The sequence below is a fragment of the Mastomys coucha genome, unplaced genomic scaffold, assembly GCF_008632895.1.
Source record: "Mastomys coucha isolate ucsf_1 unplaced genomic scaffold, UCSF_Mcou_1 pScaffold23, whole genome shotgun sequence".
In the NCBI taxonomy this organism is placed as follows: domain Eukaryota; kingdom Metazoa; phylum Chordata; class Mammalia; order Rodentia; family Muridae; genus Mastomys; species Mastomys coucha.
The window spans coordinates 13,844,586-13,852,685 of record NW_022196906.1 but is presented as its reverse complement, the minus strand read 5'-3'; positions in this window follow the sequence as shown (position 1 = coordinate 13,852,685).

Below are 8,100 nucleotides of genomic sequence, written 5' to 3'. Positions count from 1 at the left end.
TGGCAGAGGCAACTCTAAAGGCTTCCATTTAGCCTTTCCAACCATAATAGCCCTCACTTCACAGGTCAAGGAACCAATGTGAGAATTTTGCCAATTTCTGAGTATATCTATCCCAATTATACATTCTGAAACTGGAGAAATGACCACAGGATCAGGGACCTACTGGACCTATTGTGAGTCAGACATCAGTCAAAACTCCATTAATCATCTGTCCTCCATAAGCCTCTACTTTAACTGGACTTCCGCAGTGTTTCTTTGGATCTCCTGGGATCAGTGTCAATTCAGAACCAGTATCCAATAGACCCTGGAAAGTCTGATTATTTCTTTTCCCCCAGTGTACAGTTACTCTTGTAAAAGGCCATAGGTCCTTCTGGGGAAGAACTGGAGAAAGGTTAACAGCAAAACTTTTAGGTATCTTATCAAGATCCTCCCTCAGAGGAACCTGGCCACCCCTTCATTCAAGGGGTTCTGGATCTGCAAACTGGCTCAAGTCTGAAAATTGATTCACTTGCTGAGTCTGCCTTTTGCCATGACCCAATGTAGCCCTTCTTTCCTTTGTTTGAGAATTTTTCTGCTTATACAGGTCAAACAGATATGCAGTATGCTTCCTATCTATTTCGTGCCTGGAAACACCATGATTGATTAGCCAGAACCAAAGGTCCAAATGAGTCATGCCATTATAAATTTCACCTCTCTTGTGCTGACCATTATAGGTTATATTATTATAAACATTGTTTTGTCTATGCTGTCCATTATAATAGCTATGATCACCTTGTCTCTGGTGATTCAATGCTGCCACCTGGCCCTTGTTATCTCAGGGCCCAGTGAAACCCATTGAATTTAATTCATCTAATTGAGCAGCAGCATCTCCAATCCTAAGGTCTGCCACAAGGAAAAGGGCAAGAACAAAACCCTTCAAATGTGCTGGTGCCCGTCTCACCAGTTTGTGTCTTATAGGACTGGTGAAGGGTATATCTTCTGGGCCTTCCCATTGTGGAGGATTAAGTTTTACACAATGTTTCCACTCTAGTATTGCAATTTCCCTAAGCCTTAAAATCCCTTCATCAACACGAAGTCAAGGGATATCAGGTATCTCTAATTCCTTTTCATTAAGCCATCGTTTGATAAATGCTTCAGCCAACCATTCAGACAAACTTCTGACTCCTTTTCTAACTGTGTGAGCTTCCATATTAAACCTAGAATCACCACTCAGAGGGCCCATGTCAATAAATTCAGCCTGCTCTAGTTTTATGTTCCTTTCACCATTATTTGACACCCTTAAAATCCATTCCCACACATAGTCCCCAGACTTCTGCTTGAATGAATTAGCAAACTCATTAAGCTCCTTAGTAGTGTATCAAATTTCCTCATGGACTACACTTTCTACCTCCTCTCTAGGGGCCTGTTTTGCCTTGAGTCTGGTTATAGGTCTAGAAGAAACTATTGGTGGGCCTTGAGATACATCAGTATTGTCTTGTTTGGCATTTTCTTCAGTGAAAGTCACTGCTATCTTATCAGACTCTGGGGGATTAACTTCCTTGTGTGGGAAAGACATTATTTCAAGGGGTGGGGATAAAGGTACTACTTCCTCAGGTGGGGCAAACCCTTGAGAATCTGAAGATTCAAAATTCTCAGCTTCAATGGGGTCTTCCCACACATCCCCATCCCAAGTTATAAGATCCCATTCTTTCCCAATTAATGCCCTTACTTTAACCACTGACACCCTCTGAGGCTGAGACCTGAATTTTTGCTGTAATTCAGCCAACCTTATAATGAGAGTTTCAGTTTGATATTTTTGCAACTCGAGCTCTATGGCTGCTGGAGAGAAGATTCTCTTCAAGGACACACTTAGGAACTTTTAGATCATTTACTTGTGTCTGGAGCCTTTTGATTTTATCACACAACTCCTTATTTTCCTTCATCGTTTTTTTCTCGAAAACTCCTTATTTTCCTTCATCATTTTTTCTCAAGATGCTAAGAGAAACCGGCCAACAAAATCATTTTTCAATTTCTTCCCCACCTTGCAGAAAGCTTTGTACACCGAATCTCCTAATTCATCAAGATAATCAAAGGCATTAGCTTCTTTAAGCTTGAAATATAGTTGTTTGCACGGGTCTTTAGTGTTCTCTGAGCTCCCAGGAGGGAGAGAATTTGGAGAGGTTTCAGTAGTTGAAGGAGCTGATGGATTCTCAAACCATCTCCAGATTTTTAAAAGATCCATCCTTATACTTCTGCTCCTCTAGAGCCACTCTGGGTACCAATTTTGTATTAGTCAGGGTTCTCTAGAGTCACAGAACTTATGGTAGTTTCTATGTAGTAAAAAAATTTATTGAAGCCTTACAGTCTGTAGTCCAACTCCCACCAATCAACTCCCAACAATGGTTGGCAGCATCTGTGAATGGAAGTCCAAGGATCCAGCAGTTGCTCAGTCCCTCAAGGCCAGCAGGTGAAGTAGAGTGAGTCTTCCTTCTTCCAATGTCCTTATATAGGTCTCCAGCAAAAGGTGTGGTCCAGATTAAAGATGTGTGCCACCACACCTTTAATCCCAGATGATCTTGAACTCATAGGTCTTCCTATCTTAATCTTCTGGGATCCATAGCCACTATGCCTCAAGATCTCCAAGCCAAGATTCAGGTTGGAAATTTGTGTCTCTCAGCCTCCAGATTAGGGCCACAGGTGAATCTTCTAATTCTGGATTATAGTTCATTTCAGATATAGTTAAATTGACAACCAGGAATAGCCACTACGTACATCAAGCACACTTCAGGGTACGCTTCCTGACAAAGACAAGAGAGTCAATATAAATTTAACTAAATATTATTTTATGAGATGAATTTTTCACTTTGCTTGGTTTGGAAATTTTTATCTGCTCAGGCTTTCTATTGTATTTCAGTTTAGTCCTTGTGTTATTGTGGATTGAGTAAATGTACTTCTTGTAAATGTTTGTTTTGTTTTGAAAGAGAATTTGAGAAAAAGGCCATAAAATTATATAGGTAGGGATATGTGGAGAATCTTGTAGCTGTCTGAGAAAAGAAACATGATCAAATATATTGTATAAAAAAGTCTTTAATAAGAAGTAAGATTATCAATAGCTTTCTGAATATGGATTGTATAAGTCTGACAGTGATGACATTTGTTAAATAAGGCATTTTAAATTGGAAATATTTCTACACATCAAAAGAAATAGTGGAGAGAAGATAAACTCTACAAGGATGGGAGAACATCTTTGACCATGACACATCTGACATAAACTGGTGACTAGAATAGAAAGAATTGAAACAGGTAACCCTGGGAGGTAGGAGGTGTGAGGACCTTTTAGAATATGCCAGAGACCTATAATGTGAGAGACTCTTAGACTGAAAGGGAGGGACTTTAGATGAAATGTTCTACAGTGGGGAGAAGGAACATGTAGAATACACCTTCAGTAAAAAGATGGAGCATCAAGTGGAGGGATGGGTTTGGCATCTTGGTGTCAAATACTGTGACCCGGAATTCTTCCTGTGTGAAAGAAATGCAGGAACAAAAATGAAGAAGATCCTGAAGAAAAGGAGGTCCTGTGATAGGCCCAAATTGAGATCCAGCTCAGGGGGAGGCCTCAAGACCTGACATTATTACTGATAGAATGGTGTGCTTACAAACAGGGACCTATCATGATGGTCCTTCTAAAGGCCCAACAAGCATCTGAAAGAGTCAGATGCAGATATTTATACCCAACCAATGAACAGAAGCTGCTGATCCCTGTGGTTGAATTAGGGAACACATGGAAGAAGCTGAGGAGGAGGGCAACCCCATAGATAGAGCAGCAGTTTCAACTAATCTGGACCCCTGGGATCTCTCAGACACTGAGCCACCAACCAGGCAGCATATGCTAGCTGATATAAGGATCTCAACACATATAAAGCAGAGGACTGCCAGGTCTGGATTCAGTCAAAGAAGATGCACGTAACTCTTGAGAGACTCAGAGCCCCAGAGAGTGGGGAGGTCTGGTAGAGTGAGAGTGTGGGGACATCGTCTTAGAGACTGGGGGGAGGTGTGGCAAGTGGAACAGTTTGAAGGGTGGACCAGGATGGGGATAAAGTCTGAACTGTAAAAAAATAAAGAATTAAAAGAAAGAGATAGAGAAAAGAAAAATGAAAGCCTATTCAACAAATGGTGCCTCTCTAATTGGTGGTCTGCATGTAGAATGCAAGTTGGTATATATATATATATATATATATATATATATATATATATATATATGTATGTATGTATATATATCACCTTGTACAAAACTCAAATCCTAGTTGATTATGAACCTCTACATAAAACAAGATACTCTGAATCTAATAGAAGAGAAGGTGGGAAATGGCCTTGAATGCATTGGCAAAGGGGAACATTTCCTGAACTGAAAACCAATAGCTTAGGCTCTAAGATAAACAGTTGATAAGTGAGAACTCATAAAACTGAAAAACTTCTTGAGTTCTTTGTATATATTGGATATAAGCCCTCTCTCAGATATAGGATTGGTAAAGATCTTTTCCCAATTTGTTGGTTGCCGTTTTGTCCTATTGACAGTGTCTTTTGCCTTACAGAAGCTTTGCAATTCTATGAGGTCCCGTTTGTCAATTCTTGATCTTAGAGAATAAGCTATTGGTGTTATGTTCAGGAAACTTTTCCCCTGTGCCTATGTGCTCGAGACTCTTCCCCACTTTCTTTTCTATTAGTTTCAGTGTATCTGGTTTTATGTGGAGGTCCTTGATCCACTTGGACTTGAGCTTTCTACAAGGAGATAGGAATGGATCAATTTGCATTCTTCTACAGGTTAATTGCCAGTTGAGCTAATCAACATTTTTGTTGAAAATGCTGTCTTTTTTCCACTGGATGATTTTAGCTCCTTTGTCAAAGATCAAGTGGCCATACATTTGTGAGTTCATTTCTGGGTCTTCAATTCTATTCCATTTATCTACCTGCCTATCGCTGTACCAATACCATGCAATTTTTATCACAATTGCTTTGTAGTACACCTTAAGGTCCAGGATGGTGATTCCACCAGAGGTTCCTTTATTGTTGAGAATAGTTTTCTCTATCCTAGGTTTTTTGTTATTCTATATGAATTTGCAAATTGCTCTTTCTAAGTCTGTGAAGAATTGAGTTGAAATTTTGATGGGAATTACATTGAATCTGTAGATTTCTTTCAGCAAGATGGCCATTTTTACTATATTAATCCTGCCAATCCACGAGCATAGGAGATCTTTCAATCTTCTGAAATCTTCTTCAATTTCCTTCTTAAGAGACTTGAAGTTCTTGTCAAATAGATCTTTTACTTTCTTAGTTAGAGTCACACCAAGGCATTTCATATTATTTGTGACTATTTTGAAGGGTGTTGTTTCCCTAATTTCTTTCTCAGCCTGTTTATACTCTGTGTAGAGGAAGGCCACTGATTTGCTTGAGTTAATTTTATATTCAGCTACTTTGCTAAAGTTGTTTATGAGGTTTAGGAGCTCTCTGGTGGAATTTTGGGGTCCCTTAAGTATACTATCATATCATAAGCAAATAGTGATAATTTGACTTCTTCCTTACCAATTCAGCAACCAACAAATTGGGAAAAGATCTTTATTAATCCTATATCTGATAGAGGGGTAATATCCAATATATACAAAGAACTCAAGAAGTTAAACTCCAGAGAACCAAATAACGCTATTAAAAATGGGGTACAGAGCGAAACAAAGAATTCTCAACTGACAAATACCGAATGGCTGAGAAGCACCTAAAGAAAAGTTCAACATCCTTAGTCATCAGAGAAATGCAAATCCAAACAACCCTGAAATTCCACCTCACACCAGTCAGAATGGCTAGGATAAAAAGCTCAGGTAGCAGCAGATGCTGGAGAGGTTGTGGAGAAAGAGGAACACTCCTCCACTGTTGGTGGGACTGCAAGCTGGTACAACCACTCTGGAAATCAGTTTTGCAATTCCTCCTGAAATTGGACATAGTACTACCAGAGGATCCAGCTATACCACTCCGGGGCATATACCCAGCAGATGCTCCAACATGTAATAAGGACACATTCTCCATTTTGTTCATTGAAGCTTTATTTATAATAGCCAGAAACAGGAAACAACCCAGATGTCCCTCAACTGAGGAATGGATACAGAAAATGTGGTACACCTACACAATGGAATATTACTCAGTTATTAAAAACAATGAATTTATGAAATTTTTGGGGAAATGGATGGATCCGGAGAATATCATCTTGAGTGAGGTAACCCTATCACTAAAGAACACACATGGTATGTACTCGCTGTCAAGTGGATATTAGCCCAGAAGATTGGAATACACAAAGTACAAACCACAAACCACAAGAAACTCAAGAAGAAGGAAGACCATAGTGTGGATACTTCGTTCCTTCTTAAAAGGGGGAACAAAATACCCATGGAAGGAATTGTAGAGACTAAGTATGGAGCAGAGACTGAAGGAAGGACAATTTAGAGACTGCTCCATCTAAGAATCCTTCCCATATTAAATCACCAAGCCTAGACACTATTGTGGATGCCAGCAAGTGCTAGCTGACAGGACCTTGATATAAGCTGTTTCCTGAGAGGCTCTGACAATACCTGACTAATACAGAAGTAAAGGCTCACAGCCATCCATTGGACTGAGTACATGGTCTCTAATGAAGGAGCTAGAGAAAGGACCCAAGGAGCTGAAGGGTTTGCAGCCCCTTGGTATGAACAACAATATGAACTAACTAGTACCCTCAGAGCTCCCAGGGACTAAAACTCTAACCAAAGAGTACACATGGGGGGACTCATGGCTCCAGCAGCATATGTATAGCAGAGGATGGCCAAGTCGGTCATCAATGGGAGGAGAAGTCCTTGGCCCTGTGAAAGTTCTATACCCCAGTGTAGGGGAATGCCAGGAGTGGGTGGGGTGCTTAGCAGGGGGAAGGGGGAGGGAACAGGGATTTGTTTTAGTTTTTGTTACTTTATTTTTTTATTTTTTGGAGGGGAACCTGGGAAAGGAGATACTATAAATAAAGAAAACATCTTATTAAAAGGGAAAGAAATATAACTAAAAATATCTAATAAAAATAAATTTAAAAAAAACCTGAGGGGCTGGAGAGATGACTCAGCAGTTAAGAGCACTGACTGCTCTTCTGAAGGTCATGAGTTCAAATCCCAGCAACCACATGGTGGCTTGCAACCACTCATAGTGAGAGATGATACTTTCTTCTGGTGTGTCTGAAGACAGCTACAGTGTACTTGTGTATAATAATAAATAAATCTTTGAAAAAAAACTGAAAAACTTCTGAAAGGCAGAAGATTCTGTCAATAGGAAAAAATGGCAACCTAAGTTTGGGAAAAGGTCTTCTCTATTCCTATATCTGATAAAGGGCTAATATCCAAAATATATGAAGAAGTCAAAGACAAAAAAAACAACAACAGAGACAGGAGGCACAGGCCCCACGAGTCACAGGAGAGCCGCAGGGCATCAGGGACAGGATCCTCTCAGCTTCCAAGTGACAGAAGTGGAACAGCGACCTTAGCTGCCCCCTTCCCTGCAAGTGGGGGCCTGCCTCCAGGGACCGCCTTGACCCAGAGTCTCAGGTGAGAGCCGCCATCTTCTCTCTGGTGAGTTCCTAAACCAGGAGCAGCCAGCTGGGAGGCACAGGCCCCACGAGTTACAGGGGTCTTGCAGGGCGTCAGGGACAGGACAAGCTCTGGTCAAAGTCACTAAGAACACCTAACACCAAAACTCAAGAGATGGTGAAAGGCAAACGCAAGAATCCTACCAACAGAAACCAAGACTACTTGGCTTCATCAGAACCTAGTACTCCCACTCCAGCAAGTCCTGGATATCCCAAAACACCAGAAAAGCAAGAATTGGATCTAAAATCATATCTCACAATGATGATAGAGGAACTTAAGAAGGACACGAATAACTCCCTTAAAGAAATACAGGAGAATACAAGTAAACAAGTAGAAGCACTTAAAGAGCAAACTCAAAAATCCCTTAAGGAATTGCAGGAAAACACAAACAAGCGGGTAAGGAATTGAGTAAAACCATCCAGGACCTAAAATTGGAAGTCGAAACAATAAAGAAAGCACAAAAAGAGACAAC